Source organism: Pinus tabuliformis, chromosome 4_1 (genome assembly GCF_031772625.1).
Source record: "Pinus tabuliformis cultivar Carrire ecotype Pingquan chromosome 4_1, CPIR1, whole genome shotgun sequence".
Lineage (NCBI taxonomy): Eukaryota > Viridiplantae > Streptophyta > Pinopsida > Pinales > Pinaceae > Pinus > Pinus tabuliformis.
This window is the reverse complement of record NC_142303.1, coordinates 652,516,040-652,530,807: the sequence shown is the minus strand read 5'-3', so window position 1 is coordinate 652,530,807 and position 14,768 is coordinate 652,516,040.

Sequence of the window (14,768 nt, the reverse complement as noted above, 5' to 3'; positions counted from 1 at the left end):
CAGCACTCTGAGCACTATCAACTCCACACAATCCAAACTAGCTGCTCATGGCAATGGTAGAGGTTTAAATAGGAGAAGGAGTCTCCATGAAAGGTGGGAGGATGAGCTTATCTCCAAGGAAGGTGGTTTCAAATGATGAACAGACATGCCATAGAAGGGAGGGCGATACTCACAAGGCCAACAACCAAGTCTGGAGTTATCTGGAAGGCTGGCTGTTAGAACAAATTCGCCCAAACTGGATCAGCACTGGTGTATCACTGAACTGGAGCGCTGACAGCGCATCTTAATAATGGAGAAGGATGTGTCAACGCGACTTAGTACAAACATAGGATGCGCTGGCTCATGAAATTCGACCAGCGCGGAAAACCCGTGTGCTTCCGCGCTGGCAGCGCATCAGTTGCATTATCAGCCGCCAGTGATCAAATAAACTTTGGCAAAATGGGTCATTTGGCCAGATTAGAGAGTAGGAGCATGATTAATTGGAATTCATGACACAGTAGGGAGACTGACAGGGAGACAGTGACAAATTACTGTGTAACACCTGGAAAATGCCATCCTCCTGACATGCACATTGGATTTGTTGTATGATAGTGGTTCTGCTAGGGCCATCTAGGTGTTTCAGATCCACCACTAGAATGCTCTCGCAGAAAGATACCTGAGACATGTTGGTTTGCTCCTGGGGAGGCAAAATATATTTGTTCTGTACCTCAACATTGTTTATTCCATTGCACAGTAGTTTCTCAACACCATTAGCATTGGTCTCAGTGTGAAGATCCATTCTAGAGGACATGCATCTTTGTTTCCTCTTGATGTTATTGCGAATACAATCTTTTTTCCATATGGATGTTGCACGACTTCTAATCGAAGTTAGAAATTGCAAGTTCGCATTGCAGAAATTGCAATCTGTAGAGCCCCGAATGGAAATAGAGGCTATACGTAGGGTCAACCAATAGTTTTTACCACGGAAACATTGACAGTTGCAATAAAAAGTGCCTCGGATGAAAACAATATTGCAAAGGCAGGATTTGGCCCGTATACAATGTATTAGCACTTACTTTATAATATCATTTATTCTGATAGTCTAGCAAGTAAACTGTTTATTATACAAGCTTTATGTAAACCAATTTCAGAGTTAAAATAAATCCTCGGACATAGCTAGAAAATTTAGAGAAAGTTTTAACAAGCCATAATATATTACATGCAACAATCATCGCAACTAGAATTTCCCCCAACAGTACACAATGAAAGGCACTTGAGTATTCTTGAAATATTTGAAAAGTACAAAAAGTTCTTGTGCAATATGTGCAAGAGTATATAATGAAAAAACTATGTAAGCATATAAAAATAGCTCTGTAATGGAGTTGAACTAAGATAGCTTAGCCAACTCCACCAATGAAAACATATGTACAGTACCCAAATTACATATAGAGAGATGCGATAATGCTATTCTAAGCCCCAAATACAAATTAGAATTTAAATGTCGGAACTCAAGAGCAAACTCCAATGATGAAAAACTAATTGAATCCACCAATCCCTAAATATGCAAGCATCTTAACAAAGCTATTCAAAAGCATCATCATTGTCATCTGGAAGGGGTTGGGCCGCAGCTACTACAAGTTCTGCATCGTACCTAACAACATAAAAGATTGTAAGCCAAAGTTTCAATCTTTTAGAAATGGAACAAATTATTTCAATAAAAGTTAAAAAAAAAGAAGAAAATAGCATTCTACTTACTGTTACTGGGTTGCAAGGTCTATCTAAACCTCAGGAGGAGAAAAAGCAGGTGGCTCCATAAAATGAAGGTTTGGATCCCTATAAAAATAACCCATTATAGAATCAATGCAATTTTTTTAATATAACATTCATGTTAGGGAGCATCAGAAACTAGATTAAAGTCTCACCCTGAGAGCTTCCGTGCCAAGTACAGGAATGGCTTCTCAAAGTTGTAGTTACTTTTTGCAGATATCTCATAGTACTGAAGATTCTTCTTTCTATGAGAAGTAACTTGCTTAGCTTTCACTTGCCTATTCTTCACATCAACCTTGTTTCCACAAAGAACAATAGGAATGTTCTCACACACCCTGAAATTCACAAAGATATTTAGCTAATCAGTTCAAGTAGTTGTGCCACCACAAAATTAAGGAACCTTCTTTTCTACTTAGAGATCCAACCTCTCTGCAAAAGAGATACCCGCAAAGATCTCTGTGCCACATTGGGACATTCTTGTTAGTCAATCGTACAGTAACATCAAACATGATAGCTTCACATTGCAAATGAATACTGCAACAAACAAAATCCCAATCAGTAAATAAGAAGGAAACAAATAAATAGAAGTGGAAAAACATGGAACCCTCGCCAATTCAATCAGGAAAATGCCAATAGAAACAAGAAAAGCAAACCAATATTTATCAAAACAACCAATAACAGAGTCTGTCTATAAATTCAAAATTAAACTAAATTTAGATTCAAATAAATATAAGTGGAAAAATACAGAACCCTTGCCAATTCAATGAGGAAAATGCAAACAGAATTAGGAAAAGCAAACCAGTATTGATCAAAACAACCAATAACACAGTCTATCTATAAATTCAAAATAAAGAGACATAAACAAGTAAAACAGCGTGCTGATAAAAAGGAACCAAGAAAGGGCTCATAGTTGCTCCATTGTCATTGATATTGATGTTAAAAGGTGTTGCTACTGAGCCCACACTACATACATATCAACACGGGAAAATAGAATGGATAAGTCAAAAGTTCTCTTGGGATCGATCGAAGTTTAAATCCATGTAGGACCTTTTTAAACAAAAAGTTGAAAAGGCACCCCAAAAGCTCAAATGTACAGTGCTCCAATCAATAGGTGTCTACTACACCTGCAGACGATGACAAAAAAAACTACTTTCATAAAGTCCCAACAGACCTGATTTCAAGTGAAAATAAAAATCAGTCTGGAAAAATACAAAAATGGGAAGATAATCAAACTAATTATTGACGTACCTTAACCACATTTTGTCATTAAACCTTACTTGACTGAGCTATAAAGCACCACAACCTGCAAATCATCAAATCATCAATTGAAGTATCATGGACTGAATAAACACTGAGATAATCAATTGTATTGTGTGCTCATCCACATGGATGTCTTACTTTGGGAACATTTGTAGCAAGACTATTCAGAACAGCTTCCACATAACCACGGACTTCTTGAGCCATCATTCTGAGCTCCTCCTCTGGATCTACAGGCCTTCTTACCATGGTTTCCTGGATTATAAACAAGAAAATCAAACTGAGGTTGAATATTAACTTGGGAAATAATTTTTCTATTCTCATCGTTGTATATGGTCATGGTCTCCTAGGCTAAAATGTGTATTGATTCTTAAATTATTTAATAACAAACATTTTGATTATGTACATGTCCAACTTATAATGGAACTTTATGTGCTTCATTGCCTATATGCAAGTGTTTCAATACAAGCTATAGTTGTTCACTATTATACTTTGGGTTACATAAAGTAGTCTTGGCCTCTGGCCAGCTAAATATTGCCTACCCTCTACCTTATATCTATTTAAGTTTTAACAGTGGAAATAGTTTGTGTTGAAGATCAAAGAAAACTCAAAGGATTTTAGTCCTAGCTGAAAGCAAAGACTAGCAATCTATTTTCATTTTCTCCTAAATAGTTCTCTACCAAAGAAACCAAATTTTTTGGTTACCTGTAATTATTCATAAGTTGAACAATTGTCGAGTAGCACAATGCCTACTTATCTACAATATAATTTTCCAACATAAAATAATGTGACTAGCATGCAATTGAATGTAGTTTACTATTTTTTTAACCTTAAACAAACATGTGAGTACTCGATAGTAAATCAAGACAATTCCATATAACATAACGTAATTTCGTTAATGAAGGCTTCTCACCAGATCATGCCATCATTACGTTAGTGGTTATAATATATACAATGTACAGTTGAGGAGGAACTTCTATTTATGGATATATAACAGTGAACTCAACTCAACTTACATTTTATTTGTCTCAAACAACCTATGAAAGGTTTGTTGTAGTATAAAGGGTGCATCTTTATCCAATGCCTTAATTGTCTTTACAAGTTGACATTGTAATGGGCCAAAGGTTAATGACTCTATCTTCCAGCAAGAATTGGAAAGCAAATGAATTTCACCAATGGCTCCAACATAGAACCAAATTTTAGGAATGGAAAATTAGTGCCTTTCTTGCTTGGAATATCCTAAGAATGGTCCCTTCATGTAGGGGATGTACCAAAGACATCTAATGAGCCGTTCCCACAAAACTGGAGATGCATCAAATGATATTTTTGGCATTCCTGTTCTCATCCCCATTCCATAGAAAACAGGTAAAAAACATAGGAGAAGAGGGATGCATCAAATATCATTTGAGAATCAAAGTCTATAGAAGGATGTCTTTAGAGGGGCTCAACACTCTGTTACATTGTTACATTCCAAGGATATGTAATTATTTAGCTTCAGCTTCAGAAGGCTTATTGTAGCGTAACTGCAAGGTAATTTGCTAGAATTTCGCCCAAGTTTTACTACTTCAAATGGGAGTCAGAAGTTTGGATTTAAGATGCTACCTTAGCTTTGATGACGTTCCATCTCCCAGTTTTACTATAGTTAAAGAAGAATTTGTAGACTGTTGAATGGAAACAACTTTAGCATTGAATTTGATCGTTCCTGGAGCCAATTCTTTTGCAATGGTATCCAGAATCATACTCCTTTGCACCCATCGAACTTCATGATTTCCGCTAATAGACAGGAAAAGTACTTAGTATTACAAAGTGTGCGAAAAAAAAGATGACCAAAATAGTTAATGGGATAGAAAGTACATCATGTCAAAAATCATAGCATATCTATTTCATGCCCTGCAAAAACTTGTAAACTCAACCATTGAGATAAAATAATGAAATTAAATAGCATGTTGAACTGTTAAAAATAGAAGGAACGAAGGCCAAGTACTATGTAATCCACACAGTCCACCAAGTGAAAAGGCTAGCTGGCCTTGAGCTGCATCTGTGGCTCCAGGAATATCAGTCACTATCCTGAGTGAGATCACCAATACAAAAACAAAAAAGATTATTTATTCAACTTATTGACCATTATCTTAAAAAGACTGTAAATAACACAGTAGAATCCAACATAGTTCCATTTAATCTAACATAAGAATGTACAAATCTATCTAATTCGTAAGGATATCAGTTCCATTTAATATAACCTAAAGATAGTATAAATCTATCTAAACCTCGAAAATATCACACCTCAATGCTTAAAAGTCAGTATTTAAAAAAACTGACAAAAAAATCTCGGTTCAAGAGTTTATCACCTTAGGTAAAAACAACTAAAAAAGTAAAAAAATAAAACAAAACAAATTAACCTCACAAGCTAGAAGAGACTAATCTTAACTAAACCTAAAACCAAAAAAGTTTAGACCTAAAATGATTCATCTTAAGTTCATGTTATCTTTAAGATGATGAGAACAAAAAAATTACTAAACAAAAAATATTAAGCTAGTAAACTAGAATACATTAATCTTCATCAAACCTATTAGAAAAGCATCTTAATCTCAAAGAATATAACAACTTAAGCAAAAGACAGGAGAAAATAAATAAATAAACCATCTTAACCTAATACACTATGATAGAATTTTCTTAACCATTAAAGTCCACAAAAATCCATGATGTATTAAAGCCATCCATGATGTATTAAAGCTAGATGAAAATTAGAGTAGATCCAACTAAACTATGATCTATCCATCAACCAGCTGCAAACCTCAAAGAGATACCAAATTATAAGAAAAACTATGAATAAACTCCCATTACCAATACCAACCAACATTATATCCATCTTTATCAATCTATTTTTAAGCTAGGTGCAAAGTTCACTAAGATACCAAATTTAAAGAACTACCATAAAAATAGATCCATCTTCACCAGATCTATTTTGGTTAACCAAAATAAAATAATAACTGTGTGGAAACCTCATATTCAAAAATTTGAATCTATTATTCTCTAGTACCAATTATATGGTATTTTGACAAGACAAAAACTATTATTTTAATGTTTTAAAAGTGAATATATGATTGCTAGGTTTTTTAAAATACTCAAAATATTTATTAAATAATACTTGATTGTCCAAAGACTATTATTTCGAACTGAATATTTATTAGATTGTGTTTCCCAGGCCAAAAAAAAATATTTCTTAACCTTGAAGATGGATCTATTAAGTTATTAACTCTAGTTGCAGACCTGAATGTTTTAACCTTGAATCTATTAACTCTTGCTGAAAAGAAACTCTTTATTAGATAGTATTGATTTTAACTTTGAATCAACAGACTCATTGAGCAAACAAAATATTTCTTAGATAGTGTTACAGTCCAGAAGAAAACAACCTTGAATCTATTAGGGTTGGCCACAGATCTCAATGTTTTACCCTTGAACCTATGAACTCCATGTGCAAACCTGAATATTTATTACATAGTGTTTGACATGCAAAGACATTAAGGTCTTAGCATCCTACTTTACTTTTAATCCTTTCTAGTAGCATAGCTTCTGGTGCCTATGTTAGTGTTACAATGGTACAACTATGCATTATATAGCTGGGATGACTAGGATAGTGTATTGGCCCATATAAAAATACTAAATAGTATGGTGTGGCAAATATGCAATGAAGTGGTGATAGTACAAATGCAAAAGGAGGAAGAGGAAGTGCTGGAAACTCTATGTGAGGATGGGAATGACTCAGCTTCTATGTATGTGCCATTTTGTGGCAACACTGAGTACATTGAATATGGACAAAGGTAGTGAGTTCATTGAATATGGACAATGACAGAACACAATCTATACTGGTGCCATTGTTTAGACACCATCATGTTATAATTGAATGTGAGCACTACCAAATAAAATCAGACCTATCTAGTCTAATATGCACTAGAAACTTTGATAAGATTGCAGAGGCTGTGAAGCTCAAGCATGCATATTATAATACTAAAACTGGAGATATGAACTTTGCAACCTCGGTGTGCATATTAGACATGGTAATAATAACCAAATATTATTACCATTAGAGTGTCTCTCTTTCAATTTTTTGTAGTGTATTATTTTTTTAGTGTATTGTTTGTATAAATTGAAGAGAGCAGAAGGGTAGGAATTTATTATACCGGTGAAGCCATTCCTGCATGTTTGTATAAATTGAAGAAAGGAGAAGAGAAGGAATTTATTATACCAATGAACCCATTCCTGCATGTTGGGTTCACTTGGACTAGGAGGATCTGGGTCTGTCATTACCTGATCAAATGTAAATGCATGCATTCATAGAAGACCCATAACAAATTTATATGTAAGTATTCATTCTATGAAACTAGAGGTGCTGGAATTAAATTATTGATGAAATGGGTACCAAAGTATAGAGACTCTCGTCGAAGTGTCGACTGATATTTTCACATTGGGGTGGTCAACAGTAGCAGAGGGCTTGATCTCACAGCCATTGGTGACATACTTGGATCCATAGTAGATGACCATGTCCATTGAAGGCACGAACATGTCAATAACCTCGCTTATCACTCTTCCTACTACTAGGGGATCCATTGAACGAGCCATTGCAACAGAGATGAACCCCAATTTTGCTTCCTGATTGCCTTCCTTCTCCTTTCTCACCTCCTTCAAATTCACAGTCGAAGTAAATTCAAGTTAAGTGGAAAATGTAGCGGAGGTGTCTTATGGCATGTAAATAAATTGAATGAATTTGCAAGGGAATAAGAATCATACTCAATACACGCAGGTTGAGTTATGTTGTTCCGGCAAGTGCAAGCACAAGTAGGGCATGGTGTTATAGTATCATTATAGAATGATGATAAGGAGACATAGCATGTTGAACTTTTCTGAGTGAGGAATTGAGAATATGTGCATGTTACATTCCATGTCACTGCACGAGGACAAGGGAAATTCAAATATAAGACTTAGCTAGCTCAGAGTGAAACACATAACATTCACAAATATATAAATTATGAGGGATTATAATAGTGTATTACTCAGAACTTGAGTGGTTCTGTGGCGATCTGGACTAAAGAACAGGCTGGGTTTAACAATCTTAGCAGGGCCACAAGTATAACCCGGTCCTGGAGCCTTCAAAGTGAAATTCTTTGGCAATTTGACAGTTTTGTTAGTGGTCCCTGAATTGCCCACATTAACTTGGAAGGATGTGATGGAATTTGGAGGATCCTGAGCCCAAGATGCCAATGCTCCACCTTTGCAGCAATTAGTAAATTGTTGATTGTAAGGCACACCTGGTAAGAGATCAACAATAGTGGGGCCCTTCTTGCAATAGTGTGGAACATTTGCTTTCCATTTGGAGCAATCTCCTTGCTCTGTTGTCTGGCCACCAACCACAGCCCAGATGACCTCCTTTTTTTCCCAGTGCCAACCCAAAGTCCATCCTGGGGGGCTTGGTATATGGTGGTACTACTGAAAATTGTGCATTGTCACGGCCACCTACAGAGGGAAGCTCATTAGACTCAACAAAGAGTAAAATAAGTTCTAGCATGAGGATTTTCAAGGAATTTTTAGTAAATTGTACCAATGTTTCTAGTGAATACTTACTTAATTTCAGGGATATAAAGCTAATTAAAAATGAGTGAAGTATTTACTCAAAATATCGAACATACCAATCAATACAACACAATTTATCATAAATTTTCATCAATATCAAAATAAACTCTACCTGACTTGAAGGTTTTCCAAATTTGTCATCATGTCAAGCTTTGAGAATTTAACTTGTAGGCTACTAGGAATGAAATTCAGAAAATCTCAACATCTATTTCAGGAAAATGAGGAAAGGGAATTACAATTCAAGACCTATTTGATGAAAGGGCATTACATGCAACATATCCATCCGCAGTCCAAGAGACAATATCCCATTTGATCGTTATGTTACTATTTGGATCCAGTGGATCATAAGCACCTGTAAAGAACACAATGTAGATAAATTTTAAGTTAATATTGTATTCATATCCTTGATAAGGATGGAAAAGTTTAAGAATGGAAATTGATCTTAAAACTTAAAATTTTACCAAATTTTATAGTAAAAATAAGTTTATATTATAAATCTTGGCGTGTTATAGAAAACAAACTGCAAAATTTAAACATTTAAAATGGAAATTAGCAAAATTTAACCCCTAAATTGAAACATCACCTACAGGTGAAAATGCAATAGCCAAGATAGTTAATGCCAAGAAAAACCTAGCTACATTCCTGATCAACATATGGCAATTCTGCATGCAACTTCTTCCCTCTGAAGACTTTAACTCTCTTCTCTCCATGATGCCTTTGATATTATCAATTAATGAATCAGGCAAAAACCCCAAAGGAAGAGTTCAAGAACCCTTCTGAGCAGCTACAGCTCCACAAATGCAATGGGAATGGGAATGGAGAAAACATTAGTTTATGATGAACAACCAATAACTTAAGTGTATAAACCTGCAAACCTATAATGGTTGGTTGCTTCATTCTTCAAACAGAGTAGTGAAAGTGGAGAAGAACAGTGCTTGCCAAAAGCCAGGGAAGAAGAAGAACAACAACAACTGGCAGACCAAAGAAACTATTAACTCTGAGGCCAAGAGTGACATAAAAGAATGGGAAAAAGCAGTAAAAATATCCAAAGAAACGATTAACTCTGAGGCCAAGAGTGACATAAAAGAATTGGAAAAAGCAGTAAAAATATCTTCAAGAGTGACATAAAAGAATGGGAAAAAGTAGTAAAAACTCAACCGATATTTGGAAAAAGCAATCACACTTCAAATCACAAATGCAGTTTCCTTATTTTCGGTCAAAGTTGTTGTCTCTGTATCAAAACTTGGCTCTAAAAGATGCCCATACCCAATCTGCAACTTGACCTTGCACACATTGAACCTACGGCCAAATAAATACTTTATAAGGCATCTAAGATTGATTTCTGTTTTTCGTAAATAAATCTGAATACCCTTTCATGCTGTATATACAAGATCTGTGTGATAAAGCTACGGTAGCTGAATAGATGCGGTGGATCTGGATTGGGGCACTCTACAATTTTAACCCCTTCTCTATTGACATTACAAATTTATACTTGTGCGATTTTCCTCACTCGTCCAGTGTTATTGGCCACAATATTCTTGACATGATTTATGTCTTCCTTTGAGCGCTACAGGTCTAGAACAGTGAAAATTGAGGCACCTCTTAACCAATATTACAGGCCTATATGTTTTGAGACCTAATGATTCAACACCAGAAACTATTCCATAGTAAACCTGCTTTCACAATCCTTCATCCAGAATTGGTGTGATTTACGCATGAATTGGATTTTAGCTACAATGTGCTCAAAGCAGTTTCTTTTTGGCATCACATTTATCCATATTCTAATCTATCACCAGGAAATTCATCCAAATTGTTGACTATCACCCAAAGAATCAGCAATGTGAATCAAAACAATCAGGAGATTGTCGTGGAGTTAGCTCCCTCAATAGTAATAGCACCATAATCTTTTCTTCATGAAAGGTGTGCGTAAGCTTCCACAAATAGTAATGCAGTGACTATGAATGCAAGAATGCTCGCATTCAAGGTTCAGAATCTGAAGCTAGATAAGGTTGCATATTAACATGAACAATAGCAGGTAAAGGATATGCCATTGTTTTTCCAGAGCCTGTATCAACAATACTAATCAAATTTCGTTCTTTGAAAGCCATGGGCTGCAAATACTGTTCCATTGTAAGGATATCAACACCCATAGCACATGTGTCATTCATTGTTTTCTTTATCTCTTTATCAGATTCTTCAAGACCCAACATTATGGAAGATTCTGCCACCATTTCTCCCTTGAATCCCTTCACATGCTTCAATATAAGTAAGCTCTTGTCATACCCTCATCAACATATCTACATTGATGAATTTGAGCAACAATGGCAATCCAACCTTACGGTTGTCAACATCTTGATGTCAGATTAGCTAAACACTTGCACACCTTTCAGGATCACGATGAATAAGCTGGGCTATTTCTGGTTGACCACATGGATTTACAGCTTCCTGTCCTCCTTGAGTTGTAACAGCTATATGTTGAAACCACAAGCTGTTAGCAGAGGGGAGTACTGGCTGTAAGTGGTTTTTGTGAAGGGGCCTCTATTGTTTACCATGTAGTGTTGTTTACTAAATACTAGTCGGTACAGATAGGTGTCCATGAGGTATGTATAATAATTTTGTTTTAAAGGGTCCATCATAAGATGTAGTAGGGTTGAATTTATGGGTTTATATTTCAAGAAATACCCTAGTATTTAGAAACCTTAATCTTAAGTATTTGTTCCCTATGATTTGATTTCTAGGGCATGGGATAAACTCTAGAATGATATACAGGGAAAAGAGTATGATCTAAGGTTTGAATTTAAGAAACCCTAAAAAGGCTTCTTGATTACATAAAAACCCTAGAAAAGTAACTTGACATCATGTTTTGGAATAATATATTGCTTCGGTTACTTGTTAAAATAGTATTGTATGTACAAGAAGAAAAAAACAGATGGGGTGATCCATTTGAAGGCATGATGTAGCTCTTCGTAACACCTCATAAATCATGGAGATGTTGTGCAAAAACTTTATTAAATATATGCGCTAGATTTCTCAACAAATAACATAATCAAGCTGACACAAATAAATGGTTGAATCTTACATTTTGCATAACATTAGATGTATATGGGGGCATTAATGATCCCTGCATGCCAACATTGGTTGTATTGAGGGGCATAAATGAATCCCGCATGCCAACAAAATGCACGCTTAGTAAAAACACAAATATTAATAAATATATATAGTGAAATAAGTTAACTAAATGCACAAAAATATTGATCAAGTTTTACCACTATCATTACCTTAGATGTATTATAAGGTGTTATAGCGGTTGGAATGACTTTAGCGGTTGCCTGCATTCCACAAACATAAATTAGCATAATGTAATAAGGAATATAAGATAATTGAACATATAAAAGACAATATTCAAGCTTACCTCATGCATCATCATAGCAGCATCTTGCCCTCGTGCATTTGTTAACATTTCCATAAAAGTAGTGAATATCATTGAATCCCCCATAGTAGCATTGGTAACAACTATGGGTACATTCTTAAGAAAACACATAATAACATAAAAATAAGAAAACCTTGATCAAAAATCTGATAAGAAAATAGAATCAGTAACACCAAATATGTATGTCTTTCAAGTAAAACCTTAAACGTTCAAATTACTTGATGTTCATTACAATTAAAAACTCAATACTTAACTTGTAAAGAAAAATTATATTGTAGTGAATCCTTATAACCATCTTAAAGTAAACATAGTGATCGAAAAATGTCATCCTCACAAGTAAACCATTAAACATTCAAATTACTTAATGTTCATTACAATTAAAAACTCATATGTCTAACTTGTAAAGAAAAATTATATTGTAGTGAATCCTTAAAACTATCTTAAAGTATACATAGTGATCATAAAATGCCATTCTCGGATGAAATCTCCTCATCTGATGGCATATATACCCCATCATTAATAGACCTTAAATCCACAAATAAATTAATACCATCATTTTCATAGTCTTCATGACCTTCAACTACAGGTAAATTAAAATCAATGAATTCATCATCTTCATGGATTTGACGCCCATATGGTTGCTCATGTCCTTCGAAAACTTTAATAAACTCGTCTTGGTCTTCATCTTGGTGATATGCATCATTGACAATAAATTCTTCATCATCTCCATCTTGGCCATCTATGTCTTTAGGGGGAACTTCTACATCTTCAAGTAAATCATGGTCCTCTACATCTTGAAAAAACGTTACTCTTCATCCTCTTGGATTATAATCAATCACAAATATCCAACCAGGTTGTTCTAAATTTGGAATGAGAAAATTTTGGTCACATTGACTTGGAAACACATAAGGTTCAGAAGTGGCTTCAAACCTAGATGTACTGATCATGTGGAATTCATTATCATGGAGCAAGATAGTTTTTTCTTCTCCCACTTCAATAATCTTGTACCATTCAACACGAAAAATAACTTTCTTGAAAGACATAAAATCAAGCTCGATAATGTCCTCCAACACTCAATAGTAGTGAAGTGACCTTGTGATTGGTTGTCTATCATTTGCATGTGAACGACATTCCACCTCAAATGATGTTGAAACTCCACAATCATAAGTTTTTCTCTTTTCATCCACTTTTCTAACGCGAAAATGATGACCAAAATTCCACATTCCTTTATAATATCTTACCTAAATTCATATAAATATTAACTAATTAGATTCAAGGATATGAAATCTAACAAAACATTTATTAAATATATGCAATATGTTAGTATATATCACCTCCCCATTTATGGATCCTTTAATTAAATTCAATTATTGTTGTGTTACTCTATTATTCCCTTTTGTTGCCTCGTGTTCAATATTGGCCTTTAGCCAATTCCACAAGCATCTCTTTGGCCACTTTCTTTTATGGCTTGCAGGCAATCCTCGAGTAGTGTTTTGACCATGTCTATTATATATATTGGCCCATGCATTTTCATCTTCTAATTTCTTTTTCCAGCATACTTCTCCATCCATTCCAACATAAAGTCATAATTGTATGCAACATACAAATGTAATGCCTCCCACTCATTTGCATCTACAATGAATTTTTTCAATGAATTAATAATTATTTAAAGCCACGTAATAGAAAACTTAAGATACAAATAACTCCTAACATTTTTTTATCCCTTTTATTCTATTTGAAGCCCCTTCTCTCTCTAACTTTTCTCCTTCAAATGATTGATATTGGTTATAATTCCATAATCGTGGAGCTTCAAGATGCAATTGAGGTAAGTACTCACTCAAATGAACCATGGCCTGGAAAACCATGTACCCCTCAACTATGGACCCTTTTGGTCGAGCCTTTTGCCTCACAAATTGTTTCAAGACCTTCATATATCTCTCCACGAGCCACATTGTTCGAATATGAATAGGACCACACTGTTCAATCTCTTCTAATAGGTGTGCAAGGTAGTGCTCTTGAGAATTAAAGAAGCTTTGAGGGAAGCACATTTGAATATCACACATCAAAAGTGAAACATTCCTCTTCCAATACTTCAAGTCATCCTGATGTATCTCTTTACATGAGACCCACTTACAAGTATTACAATAAAGACTTGTTATTTCTTGTAAACTAAAAGTAGAAACTCATATAAAGGCGTAACCAATGTTTCACTTCAAATGATAAGAGTAATGGAAGAGTATGCATGATGGATTGAAAATACCTCAGATATTTACATAATTTGTAAATAGTCAAAGTGACATTATGGTCAAAAGTACTTGGTATTGCTACAGGAAACACATACTGCATGACCATTAACAAATAACCATGTTCAAATATGCATGAAATAATTTCATCACTATACTAGCATGTCTATTAACAAATAACCATGTTCAAATATGCATGAACTGATATTATCACTAGGATATACAATTTTATAATTAAGTTTCCAACAAATATAACATGTGACAACGTTACCTTTATCCAATTGTGCCAATCATGTGTTTTTACGCCTGAGAACTCTGATCCATCTCTTGTGAATAAGTTTTTTAATGTCGCACCAAATCTAAAAGGAAATATTATGCTTTTCATAGTAGAAATGTTCTTTTCTTTCTCATTTGATGTAAATGTCCATGGAGCATGAACATATGAGTTGTCTTCATGTAACCAC